Source organism: Gracilinanus agilis, chromosome 1, assembly GCF_016433145.1.
Source record: "Gracilinanus agilis isolate LMUSP501 chromosome 1, AgileGrace, whole genome shotgun sequence".
Lineage (NCBI taxonomy): Eukaryota > Metazoa > Chordata > Mammalia > Didelphimorphia > Didelphidae > Gracilinanus > Gracilinanus agilis.
This window is the reverse complement of record NC_058130.1, coordinates 635,097,958-635,118,362: the sequence shown is the minus strand read 5'-3', so window position 1 is coordinate 635,118,362 and position 20,405 is coordinate 635,097,958.

Genomic DNA, 20,405 nt, shown 5'->3' with positions numbered 1-20,405 from the left:
TTTAATGGAGGAAACAACATATAATATAATATCTATGTGCAGATATCAGTTCAGTTTAGTCATTTTTTCAATTGTTTCTAATTTTTTATAACCTTGTTTGGGGTTTTATTGGCAAGGATAATGGAATGGTTTGCCACTTGCTTTTCAATTCATTTTATAAATAAGGAAACTGAAGCAAATAGGATGAAGTGACTTACCTAGGGTCTCACAACTGGCAACTGTGTAAGGCTAGATTTGAACTCACTTGATCCACTGCACCACCTCCTTACCCTTAGACAAGAATAATACAATATATTTGAAAGTAATCTCAAAGAGAAGAGGAGGAGACTGAGTAGGAATGAAGAAAAACTTCTATGGAAGGAAGATTATAGTCTGAATCTTGGAGAAAACTGGATGAGGGAACTGAGGTATAGTAAGGTTACCTATCTCGCCTAGTGACACAAACTACTTTCAGATTCAGGATTCAAATCAGATTCTCCTGACTTCCCTAGTCCAGCACTCTTTCTACTACTTTTTCACATGGTTTTAGTCTTATGCGAATCAGTGATAGTTACCAAGTGTTATCTCAGTCTTCCACCACTCCCATCAGCATATAATTATTAACAGGGCTGCCATTATATTCACTTTTTAAATGGGACATGAAATGAAAATGGACATTTTTACTTCCTCTCCAAAAGAATACAGTCATAGCTAAATTCATCTTTCTCAAATTCATACATCTAGAGATACTACTGCACCATGGGGCCACAGGAATACTTTAAACCAGAGATTCTCAACCCAAAGTCCATGACCCCGAAAACATCCATGGATAAGATTTCAGGGGATCTATGAGACAAGGATAGGGGAAAAATGTACATCTTTATTTTCACTAACCTTTTATTTTCTTTGTAACCCTATGTATTTTCTACATTTTACCCTTGATCTTAGGTTTTAATAAGCTAGGAAGCTATAATTTTTAAAAACTATTCTGATAAGAGTACATAGGCTTCATCAGAATATCAAGAGTCCAAAATACCAAATCATTAAAGCAATTTGGTACTGGCTGAAAAAAAGAGATAGGCAATAATGTAATATTTTTAAAAAGTGCTTAGTCCAGTACCTGGAACATGGTAGGTATTTAAATATTTATTCCCTCCCCCCCAAAAGATTAGTTATACGTCATATAGAAACAGCCCCTAAAAAACACAATAGCCTCATGTAGCCTTTAATAAGCACAAGTACCCTAATTACTGGAAGAAGGACTACCTATTTGAAAAAGTGGACAATAGTCTGACAGAAATTGGGTTTAGACCAACTCACTCCAGCCACCAAGATAAACTCCAAATGGATCTGTAGAGCCTAGATATAAAAGGTCACATCATAAACTAATTAGAGAGACAAGGAATAAGTTATCTTTCAGATCTATAGATAATGAAAATTTCATTACTAAATACTAATTACTAAATAGAGTGGCTCAAACAAGAGAAAATGGATAATTTTTATTATGTAAAATCTAAAAGGTTTTGCACAAAAAAGTCCAATGTATTAAAAATTAGGAAAGAAATGGGTAAATGAGAAGAATCTCTTTGTAACAAATGTCTCTCATAACGATCTAATTTTTAAAATAGACGAAGAACTGATTCAAATTTATTAGGTTAAGAGCCATTCCTCAATAGATAAATGGTCAAATGTTCTGAACAGGAGGTTTTCAAGAAAGAAATCCAGCATGTAATCATTTTTAAAATGCTCTAAATCACTAATAATTAGATAAATGAAAATTAAAGTAATTTTGAGGTTCCACTTCACCTATTAGACTTACAGAGATGACAAAAATGGAAAATTATAAATGTTGGAAAGACTATGGGAAAATATACCCTAGCGCACAGTTGACTGAGTTGAGAATCAATCCAAACATTCAGGAAAGTATTTTGGAATTATTTCCCCAAATTCCCAAACTGTGCATATTCTTTGACCCAGCTATATCAGTAATGCTGTATCCCTAATGAAATCAAAGAAAAAAAATCTATGTTGACAAAAGTATTTAAAGCAACTCTTTTTTTTAAACCCTTACCTTCCATCTTAGAATCAATACTATGTATTAGTTCTACAGCAGAAGAGTGGTAAGGGCTAGGCAATGGGAGTTAAAGTGATTTGCCCAAGATCACACAGCTAGGTAAGTGTCTGAGGTCACATTTGAACCCAGGACCTCCTTTCTCTGAGCCTGTTCTCAATCCACTGAGCCACCCAGCTGCCTCCTAAAGCAACTCTTTTCACATTAGGTCGACACTAGACTCTTAGGAGGTGTCCTCCTCTTAGGGAATGGCTAAACAAAATGTGGGTTATGGATGTAATATAATATTATTCCATATGAAGTGAAGAAATGGACATTTCAGAAGCTTGAAAAAGCTTTACAAGGAGATGTGAGAGAAGCTAGAAGAACTAGGAAAAATTCATATTATGATAACATTATAGAGAAAAACAACTCTAAAAGATGATAGAATTCTGATCAGCATAATGATAAACTGTGAGTTTATATAATGAAGATGAAACCTGCTATTCACTTCCTGACTGAGAGGTGTTGAAGTTAAAATGCACATAAATAAGGTGGGAATTGGTTTTGCTGTACAATGTAGAAATCTATTGAGGGATTTGTTCTTCCAACTTTGTTTTAATTTGTTCAGTTGGGGAGAGGAGTAATGGGATGGACAGATTATATTTTAAGGAAACACTCATTATTGTTTTAAACTATGTGCAGTACACTCTCCAGGAGCTAACTCTCCTTAGCTCTCTCGCTCCTGGGTAGGTTCCTTCAAATGGCAACTCCTCACTCAGTTTTAACGTATGCCTGCAATAATAGTTCCTACACTGGTTCACTTTCCTTTAATAGTCAGTAAATAGAGTTAGTTGGATGAATGAATATAGTATTTAGTAAGCACTCACTAGGAACCAAACATTAAGCTCAGTGCTGGGATACAAATAAAAAAGTAAGAGTCTCTACTTTCAAAGAGCTTACATTCTAATGGAAATGACCACACATATGGAAACAACACATATTTTGTCTGTAAGGGAGATGGAAAGTCCTGTGGTCTTATAGGGTACAGCAGCAAAACTAGCAACAATGCCTCTTTTTTGATGTCATTTCTGCTGACAAAATCATGTCCGTTTCTGATGTTGAGTCCTTTAATAGAGATAAGACTCTTGATGGCAAGAACATTCTTACCTGGGTCTCCATAATAGGTGGCTACAGCACCTGCAAGAGCAGCTTGTTGCTTCTTGGCATGATGGCTGAGGACACTGGACTGGACACAATCCTCTTCCCAAGACTACTGGGTTCAGGCCCAAAGATGTCTCCATCAGTATCTAAGGGGAGATGATAATCAATATGGTGGAGATCATTCAAAGCAAAAGCATTTATTGAGGTGGCTGAGAAAGAGCGATAGCTCAAGATTTTTTTTCATAGCCTTTCATTGCATTCTCTCCCAGATATAGGACTTTAGGGAATAATGAGAACACTATTAGAGAAGTACACACTTAGGGGGGCCCATTCATCATCCCATGCTGTAAGGATCCAGTGTCCTTTCTCTTCTTGTGATGTTTTGATGCTACTCACGCACTAGACGTAGCAATCCCAACAGGTCAGTTCATTCAGCTGTTTCCCGGGGCCTGCTCCTCTCTGTAGCTCATTTGATTTCCAGAGCTAATGTTCTCTTGAATCTATAGATGACTATTTTATTTTCTCTACTTAGCAGTGTTACACTCTTCAAAGCTGTCTCTTGCTTCAACTTTCCTTCTGCATCCTGCTGCCCACAGTGTCTCCTCCTGGATGAATAGTCTACCGAAAGATTAGGTGTTGATGGGTAAGGGGAGAGAAACATGTCCCCCCCTGGCCTCAATTCAGAAAGCAATTCCCTCTCAAGTGTAGGGTTCTTCTTCTAGTTGACTCACTTTTCTGATGCCACTTTTCTGAACTCCTCAGAGCTGCCTGAACTGAGCCCAATGCTGTCAGGCAATCTTGCTTTTTTAAGGCCAGCAGGAGTATAGTCACTCTTCAGCCAACAAATGGCAAACTGCCCTCATCCTCAAGTCCATCAAGGAAAACTTCTCAATACTTCATGAAGAAGTAATGAAGTAAAAGCTCTTTGTGGTACTCCATTTAAGACTTCATAGGTATTGCCTCTGCTGCTTACCTTCTGTCTAAATATCAACTGGACTGAGGGAAATTAATTTACTAAAGATAAACTAATCAACTCCTCCTACCAAATGTAAAAACAAGAGAGTTGTACTAAATGATCTCTGAGGTCCCTTCCAGTTCTAAATCTGTACAATACAATAATACAAAGTACTGACAACATTAAGTTTCACAAAGAGCTCTGATTCATTATATTATTTGAGCCTAAGAGGCAGATCCTGAAAGTATTATTATCCCTATTTTTCAAATGAGGGAAGAAAATGAGGGTCAGAGAAGCTAAGTGAGTAGCTCATGGTCCCCAAAGCTAGCAAATATCAGAAGCAGGATTTTAACCCTAGTTTTTCTGACTTACAAGTCCAGTCCTCTATCCAGTACACCATTTTGAAAACTGGTGGTAGCTCTTTTTCTAACTGTTAGAAATTTCTAACTGTTAGAAATGAGCTGAGTGCTTAGAATCCATTTCCAATGACATTAGGACAAAAAGAGAAATGCAGGGAGAAACCAGAAAGAGATTGTTTGTTTGCGGATACTACGAGGTCATTACCTGGCTTTCTTCCTCTTCCTGCAGCTTCCTAGGTTTCAGCAATTCATCAGCTCATATTATATGAGCACTGGACCTGGAGTCAGAAAGTCCTGAGTTTATATCTAGCCTCAAACACTTAATACCTGTGCATCCCTGAACAAATCATCCAAACTTTCTCTGACATAATTTCTTATTTTGTAAAATGGGGATAAATAGCAGTACCTACCCTTCAGAGATAAAGTGAAATATTTGTCAAGCACCTTGTAAACCTTAAAGTGCAAATGGTGCTATACTAGTTTTATCATCCATCATCATCATCATCATCATCATTATTTTTAACATTCATCATCATTATGTACTAAAAATAGTCTATATATTCTAGGACTCCATTAATAAGAAATATAGAAAAGGAGACTACTTATTGTGTGTTGGCAATATAAAAACCACCTCCACTAAAGAAAAAGCACAATTGAATAGATGCCCATATTCACAGTGGAAGGATTTATTATCATCTCATCTGGCAACTGCAAATGTTTGTCTTTGGAAAAATTTCCCTGATAAAAAGACCGACTCTGCTCAAGTGTCTTTGTCTTGAGAAGTCTTTCCCACATTCATATCTTTACATCACTACTTGCTGTTCTTAGCCCAAGATCAAAAGTCATATTTTGCCATCATAAGACCAGAAGAAACTCATTGAATAGAAAGAATTGGAAAAACTCCCATTGCTGTTGCTTGCTAAACATCTTTTCAGAGTCTTTGGGAGCAGCTGTGTTTAGGCAACCTTCTCCACTGTCAAGCAGGCTGTGTCAAAGAGAATCAAAACAACTTCTCTATTATACCCTCAACCTGCAAGGAGTGACTGATACAAGAACAAAGTCATCACAGCTATTGAGTAGCAGAAATGGAGAGTCCAAACTAGTCCTTCAAAATCCAAACCCATACTTCTTTCCATACCAAGATCTTTCCCCACCACCCTATTATCTGTATTTTTAGTATTAAATCAGGTCATCCTATTGCAACACAAATTAGTAAAAGACTCAGGGACCCAAAACATCAATGAATAATTATTTGAACATCTTTTGTGAAAGTAACCTTCAGATTCAATGAACCCGGCTTCTCTTTTATTCCTTTTAAACTATTGATGAATGTGATTCTTCAAACATTCAGCATCAGAGAGCGTGATCAAGTCAGTAGGTAATGAATCAAGTACCCTTGGTTCTTATCTCACCTCTACAAGTTCAGGCTTGCCTTTTATTTTATTGTCTAGACCCATGATTTCGTAAGTGTAGGGAACTGCCACCATGGAAATCTCACCACCACCACTGCCACCAATCCAAAATGGCAGCTATCTGTAATTTACAGTCTTAAAATGTTGGCAGAAACAGAAAGAAATTGAGTAGGTCTGGATGGCACAACTCACTCAAGGTCAGCTCTCTTACACAAAGTGAAAGTTTTGCAGTTGATTGTTAATACTCTGAGAAATTACTGGTTAGAATAAAGGTCAAAATCAACACCAAATGAAAAGGAAGGCTGAGGGTAACTATATAATGAAGACAATTACAAATACTCCAACCCAGTCTATTTTAACAAGCTAACCAGATGTGCTATAGCCAAATTGAGCATTGTTGGGGATGTTTGGTCATCAAAGTGACCAGAATAAATGGTTTAACTGGGATAGTCTCCATTTGTTTAGCCATGTCCAAACAACATGAATCAGAAAGAAATCAAGGTCACAGTCCAAAGAGTTTCTTTAAATATCATAGAGTGCCCAAATCCAAAACTGAAGTCTTCTAGGAGCATCTTTTTTAAATTAAATTTATTGATATCTTTTGTTTTTACATTACCTACGTTTCCCACTATCTCTCTCTCTCCTTCTACCTTCTCCCAAGAAGAAGAAAAAAGTCATGGAAAAAAAGTTCAACAAAACAAACTAATATATCAAAAAAGTCTGACATTGTGTGCAGTGTCCCACAGTTACAGGCAAAGAAGTTGAGGCAGGCAATGGTCTAGGATCATCTTTCTTATAAGTGAGTAACAATCAAAGATTGTCTCATAACATCAAATTCTTAGCATAGTGAAGAATATGTCTATTCCCTATTTGGTGTGATAGACTTGAAGGTTTTCTTATAGACGCATCACTTCTAGGCATTCTAATCTTCTTGCCTTTGTTTCAGAATTTCTTTCACATTTTAAACTAGTATGAGTAGAATTTTATGGCTATTTTCTTGTTTTTCATGGTTGGGCACCAGGATTAATGAAGTAAAAGACAAATAACTCATTTTCCTTGGAGATAGTATTCAAAACAATTTTTTTTATTACTAACTATATCCAGCATAGCATTTGGAGGACATAAAGAATTGTAATACTCAACTCCCTGCCTTCTAGATCTTCTAACATCTCTTGGGTTTTTGGAAGTGGCTGAGGGAATATCAGGATCAGACCTGTGATTTCATTGGTATAACAGGTTCCTAATGAGAAAATTTGCTCTGCCCGGATAGACTAGTCCCATGTTGGTGAAGATGTGGCACACTGCTCTGGTGGGCAAGGAGGGGGTTTCTCTGTTCCCCCTCTCAACAGTGCCAGAGGAAATTTTCACATGTCCAGCCCCTTTACTGTGGGATCCATATTGCTGAGAGGGGTTCCGGTTGCAGCACAGAATTCTATAGTACCCCCCAGAACTCTGAGAGAGAGGGCAGTTAGAGGCAGTTGGAGTCCTGGTATAAAAAGGCAGGTCTCCCTGCTTTGGTCTTGGGTCTTTGGTCTTAGGTCCTAGGTGTTGGGTCTTGGGTCTTGGGTCTTGATCCTGATCTGATTACTGTGGGATCCATATTGCTGAGAGGGGTTCTGGCTGCAGCACAGAATTCCATAGTGCCCCCCAGAACTCTGAGAGAGTCTTGGTATAAAAAGGCAACTGCCTCTAATTACCCCCTATCTCAGAGTTCTGGGGGGCACTATGGAATTCTGTGCTGCAGCCTGAACCCCTCTCAGCAATATGGATCCCACACTGCCCAGCTGCTGGACGTGAGCACTTCCTCCCTCTGCTGTCTGGGGTAGTGCAGGGGGCTCACAGGCAGCTTGAAGTTGCAGTTTGGGTATGCAGTCTCTAAAAGGTTTGCCAAAGCTGGACTGGTCAGCCATTCAGTAAGCATTTACTAAGCACCTACTATCTGTCAGGCACTGGGCTAAGTATTGGGGATAGAAAGAAAGACAGAAGATGGTTCCTGTCCTCAAGGAGCTCATAATCTAATGGGAAAGACAACAGATAAACAACTATGTACAAATAAGATATATACAAGATAAATAAGACATTCAACAGAGGAAAGAGATCAGGTCAAAGTTTTTGGAGAAGGCAGGACTTGAAGGAAGCTAGGAGATAAGGAAGGAGAGCATTCCAGGCATGAGAGATGACCAGAGAAAATATAGAAATCCAGATGAGTTGTTCAAAGCTGAGAATGGTTTCCCTCCTTGGCTCTAGCTCAGCTAAGTAGGGAGAGGTTCTTCACTAATAGGTTAGCAACCTAGTGATAATTCATGGAGCCATAAACTAAAGCAGAGAAGGACTATTATCTTTGTGAGTGACAAATTCGGTGATTTGTAAAGCACTTCACAGTCTTAATCTCATTTTGACCCCCTTGACAAACCATTACTTATCTCATTTTAACTCTCACAACAAGCCTGTAAGTATTACGGTTTTTGACAAATGAGGAAACTGAGAATTAGAGAGATCTAGTAACTAGCCCAAGTTACCAAAACTAGTGTCAAGTAAGATACAAATCCACAGTGTGTATTCACGATGCCATGCTGATTCCCAGTCATGATGTATAGTGAGGATCATAGAGGATCAGAGTACACCGTACTCTACTCTCAAATCTTTCAGCCCTCTCACCTATCCCCTCCATTTATTGCTTGCCAAATGCCAATCCTGGATTACTTCCACTCTCCTCTCTTCTTGTATTCCTACTCACTTGCTGCTGAATTGAACTGGAGGAAGTCCCACAACTCTGCAATGAGATCTACTTCCAATTTATTTTATTTAATGTCAACTAGGTCATCTCTGAAGCAAGACAGACCCTTGATTCTCTCTAATTGGTTCCCTATATCACTCCTATCAGAAGCTATTCCAAACTTTATCTTCTCTATTAAACCCTCTCACACCTCCTCTTCCCCCACTCCTTCTCAACTGAGAATCCTGTCTTTTATTATTCAGAAAACTGAGGCCAATTTTCCAGATTCCCCCTTTTGCCCTTCTCATCTCAAAATAACTTGATTTCATCCTCTACTCTTTTTTCCCTTCCTCTAGTCTCTGTTAATGAAGTAGACTACATAAAGCTTGATATGAGCACAAATAAGTTAGCGTGCTTTATAAAGGGCTTAGCTAGAATTTAGGTAAATTAATAATAGCTTACATTTATATAGCACCTGCTCTTTGCCGAGGGCAAAGTCTATATATCCCCTTAAATACATTCCCCTCTCTTCTCTTGAAGGTTGCCCCCTGAATCATTCTCTCTCTGTCTTTCTTCCTCTCTCTTTCCCTTTCCATCTGTGTCTCTTTCATAGTCTCTCTTTCTGTATTCTTCCTTTCTCTCTCTACCATCTCTCTGTGCATTGATTCCTCATCTACTGGTTCCTTCCCTAATGACTGCCTTCAAACATGCCCAATCTTTCCTATCCTAAAACACACACACACTGTAGAAGTTTGGGGTCAGATTGGCAACTATAGGATTCAGGGTCAGAGGGCAATTGTTTCACCCCAGTCCCAGATCAGAGGAGAAGCAGGCAAACTTGACTAGATGGGAGGAGCAAGAGCAAGTGGAGTACTCCCCCACCTCCTCCAGACTGGAAGCAGGTGTAAACAGTTAACAGAACACCTTCTGAGATGGCTAAGATGGCTAATCAAGCTTGGTAAATTCTGGGCCAAGTTGGTAAATGGATAGAGACTAAACCCCTTGACATAATAACTTTTGATTAAATTATGCTCCCACAGGATAGGAGTATTCGAAGTTAAGGTCTTCCACAGATCAGACCACAGGCTCTAGGACAGAGACAGCTCCAGCTCCAGCGTGGATGTAATACTTGGCTTGCTGAAAGGAAGGTGGTAAGTATGACACCAAGTTAACTGGATACAAGCTCTATCTTCACAAAACAAATGAATTTAATGATTACAGGGAACTGAGAGAAGGAAACCAGGTTTGAGGAAAGAGGAGGGAAGGTAAATTAACTGAAACTGCTAAATGCTGCCTAGCAGCATATTCCCCCAAAAGGTGGGGTGGGGGAATGTGTAAGGAATGGGCAGGATGCCAATCTAAGCCCCAAATAATCTTTCTTCTAAATCCTAAACAGCTAAACTGAAGGTAGATAGTGATCTTGCTTGAAGGTCCATCTTGAGGATAGCTAACAAAGTAAAGCAGCCCCTGGCTATCAGAGACTGAATGCCTCAGCCCCTAAAGCTACACAGAATGTGTGTACCAAGAGCCAAGAGTCAAGACCCTTGCAAGAAGGGTGACCTGGCTTTTATACTAGGTCTCCAACTGCCCCTAACTGCCCCCTCTTAAAGTTCTGGGGGGCACTATGGAATTCTGTGATGTAGCTTGAACCCCTCTCAGAATCATGGATGTTACAACACACACACACACACACACACAACTTTACTAGAACCATAGACTATATTCTTACATCTCAATTCTCTTGCTAAGTCAAACTCCTAGAGGAAAAAAAAATGCTATCTACATTAGTTGCCTCTACTTCCTCTCTTCACCCACTCATCAATCAGGTTTCTGACTTCATTGCTCAACTGAAACTATTCTCCTCAAAATTACCATTGGCCAATTAATTGTCACATCTAAAGGTCTTTTTAAGAAGTTTTCTTTCTTGACCTTTCTGCTGTGCATTGTTAACTATCCCCTCTCTGTGGCTACTCTCTTCTATTAAATTAAATTAAAATTAATTAATTAATTTAGTGAATTAATTAAAATAATTAATTTTTAAGATGCTCTGTGTCCCCTTGGGAAGTGTGAAACTATAACCCTAATTGGAAGAGGAGCTACAAATTGTCCATAGTCAGAAAGACCTTTAAACTACTAAGAGTGAGCCAAGGAAGTTTTATTAAGAGTAGCTTTGTGGTGTGTAAACCTTGTGCCCATACTAGAGGGTGAGAGGAAGAAGAGTGGGGAAAAAAGAATTTATCTTCTCCTCTCCCTACTATCCACTCTGGCATCTAGGAGCACAGTTACTCACCCAATGGGAGACAAGCAATACAGCAGTTTGAGAGTTTGCCAGAATTTGAGACACAATGGAATTGTATCTAAAAAACATGAGAGAATTCCACTTCATAGTCAGACTCAGAAGCAGAGAGACAGTCACTTAAGGCAGGAAGCAGTTTCAAGGACTTTTATTCCTGGCAGCAGAGAACAGAACTAAATTTGGATTTGAGAGAAAATTAATCCTGGCAACTAAAAGCTGAGCTCCAGAGAGAAGTTCCCAAAAGCCCAGTTGAACAACTCTCTCAATAGAGACACTGGCCCAGTGGGAGCTTTATGAGAACTCTTCAAGGTGATAAAGGATAGCAAGGCCCAATAGTATATCTTAGAGGAGTTTTGGGGTGCCCTATTACTGTTGTGTTATGAGTTTATATACAGTCTTCATACAAATGTTAGTTATAGTCATGGGAGAACAAGTTCCCAGTTTGGGGCCAAATATTTTATAGCTATTGTTCTTACTTGTCTTAGAAATGTCATAACTTTGAGCTAAAGGTATTTCATAGTTGACAGTTCAGAGGAAGAGCACACAAGTGGGGGAATCTGACTTATATTAGTGGAAATCCAGACCAACATTATACGCTAAAACCCAGAAGAACTGCTTTCCTCTGGGAACCCAGCTCATGAATGCAAATGCAAGATGGTAGAGTATCCTAGAGGGAATGCCACATATTCACAACTCCCTGACTATGAGGATTCCCAGAGTTTCTGTCCATGGACCTCTTCTTTCTCTAAGCTCCTTCAGCTCTGTCTATACAGATATCACAGAGCTATATATCCAGCCTCAGTCTCTTTCCTGAGCTTCAGCCCTTTTTCACAAATTTCCTTTTAGACAATTTTAAACTGCTTTTCTGGAAACATCTCAAACTCAGCATATCCAAAATCTCAGCATATCCGTGATTTTCCCTCTGATCTTAGCCCTCTACCAAACTTCCTTTTTTTCTTTCTTTAAAAAAAAAAACAAAAAACCTTTCCCTTCCATCTTAAAATCAGTACTGTTTATTGGTTCTAAGGCAGAAGAGCTGTAAGGGGTAGACAATAAAGGTTAAGTGGCTCATCCAGAGTCATACAACTAGGCAGTGTCTGAAGCCAATATTGAAGGACTTTCTGCCTTTAGACTTGGCTTTCATTCAACTAAACCACCTAGCTCCCCTCTCCTTTTTTCTTTTGAAGGTACCATTATTATTCTAGTCTCCCAGGTTTTTAAGTCTATCATTATCCTCCTGGTTACTATCTTAGTTAAGCACCTAATAAACTATCACTTGGACCACTGAAATGATCTATTGACTGATCTTCCTACCCCAAGTGATTTCCTACTCTAACCCATCCTCTCTACAGAGCTACCAAAGTGACTTTTCTTAAGCAGAGGCTTAGCCATTTTACTCCATTATTCAAAAGACTCAAGTGGTTCCCTATTAGCTCTAGAATAAAATATCAACTCCCCTGCTTGGCTTCTGAAAACCTGCACAAACTGGCCTCGATCTATCTTTTCAGGCTCAAGCATTATTCCACTTTTCACACCCTACAATCTAAACAAACTGTAATTTTCTCTGTTCCTCATATAAGGCTGTCTCCCTACATTTATATTACCTGCGCGCTCTCTCTCTCTCTCTCTCTCTCTCTTCCCCTCCCACTTGTATCTCACAAAATCTCTCATTTCCTTCAAGATGAAACTTTATTGTAGACATATTTGCTGGTGGACATATTGTCTTCCCTATTAGAATGTGAGTTCCTTGAGAGCTGGGACTAGCTATTCCTTCTCTTCCATTTGTATTCCCAGTCCTCAGCACAGTTCTTTGCACATAGTAGGTACTTAAGGAATACTTGTTTATTTATATATTGTATCTGCTTTCTATGGTATCTAGCTTAGTGAATATTAAAAACATCTTCTCCCTGCCCATCCTTTTTAGTTTAAAGCCCTTTTGATTAAATTTGCAAAACATCTGGTGAATGGAGTCTTCCCTGTCTCTGTTAGGTCTGGAGGGTATTCAGGGAAGGCTAGTATCTCTAGTTTGAGAGCTTGCTGAGCCCATTTCAAGGGCTCCTTTCCTTCCTTCCTTTCCTCCTTTGTGTGTCTGTCTGCCACCTGGCTCTCACATGTGCCTCCAAGAAGTTGTAGCATGCTCAGAGGCCACACACTGGTAAACTGTCTCAGCAGGCAGGCTAAACAAGGCTGAGGGTAACTGATACGTCTCAAGTATGTCAGTAAGTTTGATGGATGCCTAACCAAGGAATTCAAAGACTTCTAGGGGGAAAGGACAGAGGAGGACAATTGGTTCCAATATCCATTGAGGTGGCTGAAGCAGGCATTGTGGAGCACTTAGAGCTTGGATCAGACATTGAAGAGGTCATCCAGTGCATCCCAAGCCATCACAAGCTGTCATAAGTTTTACCTTGCTACTGGATTTGGATGGTTGGAAGAAAAAATGAGGCTGACAACTCTGTTCAACTCTGACTCACCTAAATCCAATTTTGCCCAATGAAATGATTTTGGTTCTCTTTCAGAATGAAGGACAACAACCAACCACCCCAAGATCCTTTAAGCATTCTGCATCTCTGGCCAGGATGTGATCATTCCTATATTTTAAGCCATGGTCCAGAAGTCTAGATCTCATTCTCAGATACCATCTTCCTTACCAGCTTTTTTCACTGTCTTCATCAGTTTTTCTCCCTTGCTTTCAATGAGTAACAATGAAGAAAAAAAAACACAACCCATGTCTACTCTGGTCTTTACTTTTTCATCCAAGTGAGCTAGCCAATGTAATCTCTAACTTTTTAGGCACCTTCTGGCAATATCATTTGTGTCCACATAAATCATCTCAAATAGACACTCGTCATCCATTTTTGTAAGTTTGTGGAAGTTTTTTGTTATTCTTTGGACACATGCCTCTGAAAGTCAACAATCTCACTATGGCTCTTATCAGGTCAACAAATCATCACCTTAATAGCCATGGTCAAAAAAGAATCAACTACTACAGCATTTTTTATTTCTCTGGTCATTTCTTTTACATCTCACTTGACCAGTTATGTGGCTCTACTATTTCATTCCTTGGAGGACAAGTAGTTGCCTCTTCTTCAGAGTACACAGTTCCCTCCCCATCATGAAGAAGCTCAAATCTGTTCTCATTTTTTTTAGGAACTAAGGTTATGGCTGTTCTTTTCTCTTCTATTTCTCCTTTATAGGACACTTTTGTGCTCTCCAATATCCTGACATGGATCAAGTCTCCTCTCCTCTACCTCATATCTTTGTTTTCTCTCTCATTTAAGCCCTGCTTCCATTTTCTTTAGGAACACTCATGTAGAAACTCTAAAAAAACCAGACCATGGAGAGGTGAACCTCAAGTCTCCTTACCTTCTTTGGCAGAACAAACTAGTCTACTCTAGGAACCCATCAGTCCCTTGGCTGTGGCCAAAATAAAATATCATGCATTCAATATGAGCTCCTTAAAGGCAAGGACCAGTTCCTTTTTCATATTTCCTTCACAAATACCTGACACATAGGAGGTATATTTTGAATTTAATTGAAATAATCAGTTTCCACAAGAGCCATCATCTGACAGAAACTAAGCTGTATAGCTCTGTACTCCCTGGATGTAGTCATTTCCCAATCTACTTGTGCACATGTAGCCACCTCTCTACCTCTACCATTACTTCTGGAAAGAAGTTTTTAATAGATAGTCATATTGTTTCAGGCATGATGTTTGTGACTTCCTAGAACAGAACTTTTTTCCCTGACTTCCTCCTCTATGAATTATCTTTTTGTTTAGAATATAAACTCTTCAAAGGGCTTATCTCACTTTTCTATTTTATGCCCAGTACTTAGCACAGCTCTTGGCAAATAATAAGTACTTAATAAAAACTATTCATTCAATCATTCATAGTTCAGTACATTGCATATAAATGTTTATCAAATTGAACTAGCTACAGAATTGGTATAGCCTCCCTCATACCATGATGGTTTTCATCAAGGAACACAAGAATGGGAAATTCTTTGTACATAGACACTATATAAGTTACTTACTTAGGGACTGATTCTCAAGATGAACCAGAAAACACATCCTTTATCTCAAACACTGCATCTGAGCTAAGTAGTATTCAATAGTGTAATGTTACCCAACAGCACCCCCCACCAAATACCATATCAGCTTTCTAAGGCATTTCACAGTTGCTCCAACAGCATCAGTGGAAGTGAGCCAAAAAACCTTAGAAGCTAGCTCGACAACAGAGATGCCACTGCCAGTAAACATTGTTTTGAAAAGGGTCATAGCCGAGTTTGGCATCTGGGTCCTGCAGCTGCCAAATAGCAATCATTAGTATGCCAAACTATTCCATGGGGAAAGCCTTCATGGGAAAACACTGGGGTTCGGTGATCCAAGAAATTTGTTGGGATTTAGGTGGCTATGAATTCAGATTCTGCTGCCATCAGCATCTTAGAATCCCAGAATCTCAGAAGAGGAAATGATAGATTTTCAAGGCTCTGTAGTCCAACCTGTCCAAGAGCTCCAATCTTCTCCCCAGCATCCATGACTAATATAGTAAGTCTTTAATGATGGGGATGTTAGTTCCTCTGAGGATGCCATTTTGGAATAGTTCTAAATGATGTATGTATGTGTGTGCTTTCTTATACAAGTCAAAATCTGTGTCACCATGACTTCTGCCTCACTAGTTTTCCTATCTAGGATAGTTATCCTTGAGAAGTTTACTGTAAATTTATAGATTCACATAATTGTCTGTAAAAATTAAAATTAATATGCAATAACTTCAAATATTATGTCTTATAAGATTTATTAATAATCACTAGAAGTAGAGGGGGGAAAAGTAATGATTTAACAAAATAAAACCACGTGCCCAAGGCTAATCTATCTGTACAAAATGGCCTGCTCCATCAAAGTCCTCACAGGAAGGAAAGAGAGCTAGACACAGTACTCCACCCAATTTATCTCCTGTCTATGTCAGCACACAACAACAGGAAGCGAGTGGGCTCCTGGGTAATGTAGTTCAAAGGCACAAGATTCCAATTACACAAGTCCCAGAAAGTCATCTGGAAGGGACTTACAATTGATTAATTCAACTCTTAATTTTGCAGAAGAGGGAACTGGAGTCCAGAGAGTTATATACGTTGTCCCATTATGACATAATGCCTGGAATGCTGGCCTTGGGAGTCAGAAAGACATAGGTTCAAATCATACCTCTGACATTTAGTGGCTAGTTGTGTTCAGTTAATGTCACTGAACCTCAGTTTCCTCCTTTGTAACTTATATATAATAAGAACAGTAACCTTCAAGGGAGGTTGTTAGGGTCAGTTAGGATGATGTATGTAAAGGGTTTGTAGCCTTGAGACATTATCTATCCAGTTGTGAGCCGTAATTGTTAATTGGTCCTACCAAAGTCACACATAGCTGGTGAATGGCAGAGCCAAAAGTAGAACCTCACTGCCTTCTCTTCCTTCAAGTCCAACGCTCCTGTTATTGGACCAAGTGTCCAGCTCTGAATTCTTTGTCCATAAAACAGGAGCTAATCATTGTGACTTTGCTATGGCAGCGAAGTATGAAAAAACAAATACCGCCTCCCACCAAATCCACTAACATTAAGTACTATCCAAGTTACCATAAAAAAAAGAAAGAAATGGAAGTGGGGGACAGAAATAACATGAATAAATCCCAACAGAGAGAAGAGAACAAAAGCCACTTCTTGTCCCATGTCAGCTAATGGAGCATTTCCTAGTCCCTTCTCCCCGAGCCCCAGGAAAATAGGACTCGAGCTGGAATCCTTCCCAACCTAAGCCCTAGATCAACAAAGGCCATGCGAACTCTCAAAAGAGAACCCTGGTAATCAGAGGACGGCTACACTGAGCTACAACATTCCAAATGAGAGTACAAAGGGAAGCCAAGGGGGCAAGCCCAGGCTTAGGGAAGACAGAGGGCTAGTACCTGCCCATCTGCCTGCTTCTCTCCCCCCCCCCTTAGACTGTTGCTAGAAAACAGATGGCTGCAGAAGCCTGAATTTTAAATTTATGAATGGAAATTTGCACAGATGTTAGTAATCAAGATGGTATATAAGAATTTTTTTTCATACCATGTTTACAGCCTAGCCCTCCTTCGCACAAATGGGAGAAAGGGTCATAAAAAGGGGACTTTTTCTTTTTCTGATCTCTCATACAGCATGGATCCAGTGTCGAAGGCTGGGAGGGCCGACAAAGGAAACATTTTGAAAGAACAAAGAGGACAAAACTACTAAGGGTCTACATAGACGGTCAGTGTTCATTTACAACTACTGAAGTGCATCAGTAAGGAAAAAAAAAATACCCTCCAGAGTGCATCAGTGCCCTGGACTTAGGTTAAGTTTCAAATCGAATGGCCTCCACTAAATGTTTGGGAACAAAGGTTTTAAACTTGTCGTGTGGGGTGAGCTGGTTTTCTTTATGGCCACGAGGCCCCCACCATCACTGGTTTCTTAAACAGCTTTGTGATGGTCACCTAGGAGTCTTTCAGATTTCACAGAAGAATTGAGCTTGAGAGCCTACTTATAATGAGAGCAGTCACAAGAGGGGAAAATAGAGGATAATCCAGGAAGGTAGGACCAGTAACAGCATGCTGGAATCCTAAATTTAGACACAGAAGGGGACCTTTGAGGCCATTTAGTCTAATCTCACTCATTTTACAAAAGGAGAAACTGAGGCACTGAGCAGTTTTTGCCCATGGACATGTAGCTTGGTAACTAGAATAGGATTAGAACCCAAGTCCAACACTCCATATTATTACTCTATGCTGCCAATGTGTCATCTTGTTTTTTCATTATTAAAAGAGAAGATGGAAGACTTAGTGAGGTTTCTGGGTAAAGCTGTTTCTCAATGGGGCTGTTGTTTCAGGAAAAAATGGATAAGAAAGAAGAGGCTTGATAGCTGAAATCAACTAGGAGCCAGGGTCATTTTAAGTGACTTTACAACTTTGTTGAAATCAAGCAGCTAAAATAAAAAAAAAATATTCCTCAGGTACAAACCCGACCATGTTACTCCTTAGCTCCAAAGCAGTGACTCTCTATTCCCTCCAGGATAAAGTATAACCTCCTTAGGTTGAGATCTAGAATTCTTCCCCGTCTTATCTGGAAACAAGCCTCTCCTGGTTTATTATTCATCATTCTCCTTTTGGCATTCTATGTGCCAGCCAAACTGTTCTGAGCTTAGCATTATATAGTCTCCTTCTGGTCATGGCACACACAGGTTATGCCTACAATACTCTCTTCTTCTTCTTTTCCTATTAGAAGCCTTGGCTTCTTTCAGATTTAATCTTGCACTGATCTCCATAAGTGGTATAGTGGATTATGTTCCTCACCTGAAACCAGAAAACCTGAGGTTAAATCTAGCTTCAGACATTTACTAGTTGTGGGACCCTCAGAAAGTCGCTTAGTCTTTGTGTGCCTCAGTTTCCTCCTCTGTAAAATGGGATAAGAATAGCATCTACCTTATAGCATTGTTGTGAGGACCAAATGAGATAATACTTGTAAAGCTCTTGGCATCTAGCCTGGCATCTAACAAGTGCTCGATAAATGCTAGCTATTAATACTGTAGCACGGATCCCTTTGGTGAAGCCTATGGACTTCTTAGAATAAAATTTTTTGGCTTTGTATCCTCAACACTTAGCTCAATGCCTTTCAGGCAAATATTTGTTGGCCTAGATTGGTGAGACAGAAAGATGGAGTGAAAATATTTATCGGAGGGAGAATATATTCAAGGACATACAGATTAAAGAGAAAGTGTGAAGGGAAGCTCAGGGTATAGGTTAGAAAGCTTTAGATGAAGAGGAATAGGACAAGGGAGAAAAGAGGGAGTACCTGAGCTTGAGGGGTAGAATGGGCAGAAAAAGTTTTGTAGCCCTTGAAAGTGGGAAAAGTGGTATTTTATCCACATCCTTGTTGTTTTTGTTTGTTCAGAGGTTTTAGTCTGACTCTTTGTGAACCCATTTGAGGTTTTCTTGGCAAAGAGACTGAGTGGTTTGCCATTTTTAGCTCTTTTTATAGACAAGGAAACTGAGGCAAACAGGATTAAGGGACTTGTCCAGGGTCACAGAGCTAATATGTGTCTGAGGTCAGATTTGAACTCATAAAGAGGAGACTTCCTGATTCTATGCCTGGCACTCAATCTATTGAGTTTCCCCATTCTAGGTCTGGTCAATTCATATTTTTTACTTCTCTGAATTAATGCCTTTATTTTCTCTCCATCTCCTCTGGCCAACCCTACCCAAATCAGTGTAGTCAATGTCTAAAAAAAGAGACTCCTAGTATTAATTTAAGCAGACTATAAACAGGAAAGTAAGTCTGTTTTTTTTTTTTATAAATCACAATATGTGGCAAAGTCAAATCCTAGAGAATTATTTATAGTTTACGTGCAATTCCATTCAGAGCTAATAGGGATTAAATGCCATTTAAATAGATGTTACTAAGATGACATATGTATAATCTATATCATATTACTTGCCTTTGTAGGGAGCAGGGATAGGTGGGAGACAACATGGATTGCAAAATGTCAGAAAATAAGTATTAAAATTTGTATAGATAGGTAATCTGGAAAAAAATAAAAATATAAATAAAAAATAAATGTTACTCCTCTACCCAACCATCTTTCTGTTCTTTAAACTGAATTGAAGCTTTTATGTCTCTACTTTCACTGCTAAATAATATATAACTGTGAAGTGGCTTTAGTTTTTGTGATTTCCCTCCTCCACCAGCACCACCACTGATGAAGTTTTGTTTTGTTTTTGTCTTTTTTTTTTTACATTTTTTAAACCCTTAACTTCTGTGTATTGGCTCCTAGGTGGAAGAGTGGTAAGGGTGGGCAATGGGGGTCAAGTGACTTGCCCAGGGTCACACAGCTGGGAAGTGTCTGAGGCTGGATTTGAACCCAGGACCTCCCGTCTCTAGGCCTGGCTCTCAATTCACTGAGCTACCCAGCTGCCCCCACTGATGAAGTTTTGAAATGTTTCTTGTCTAGCATTGGATCAAAGTCAGGAAGAAGCCCTGTTGCCAATGGAAGTGTTACCTTGGGAGCTGAAGTCCTAGCCTAGCTCCATTCTACCTTTTTGACCCTAGGAAGGTTGTCATTATATATTCTACAAGAGATCTCAAAATTCTTAGTTAAGTTTTAAATCATTAAGAAAAAAAAATAGCTGCACTAAAACTTTTGGGACACCCCATCTCTTACTCTTCCTTCACACTCTCCTGTCCAGTCAAACTGGCCTTCTTTCTGCTTCTCACACAAGATACTCAATTCCATCTTTTAGGATCCTTTGGGTGATCTTCCCAGATGCTAGGGCCTTCCCACACTGTCCTGATGGTCTATCTTTTTGTAAGTACTTTTCCACTCTGCTATGATGTTCTATTTATTTTGTAAGTGCTTATACTCGTCCATGTTTCCCCTGATAGAAAATAAGCTCTTTGAGGGCAAGGCCTATTTCATTTTTTTGTC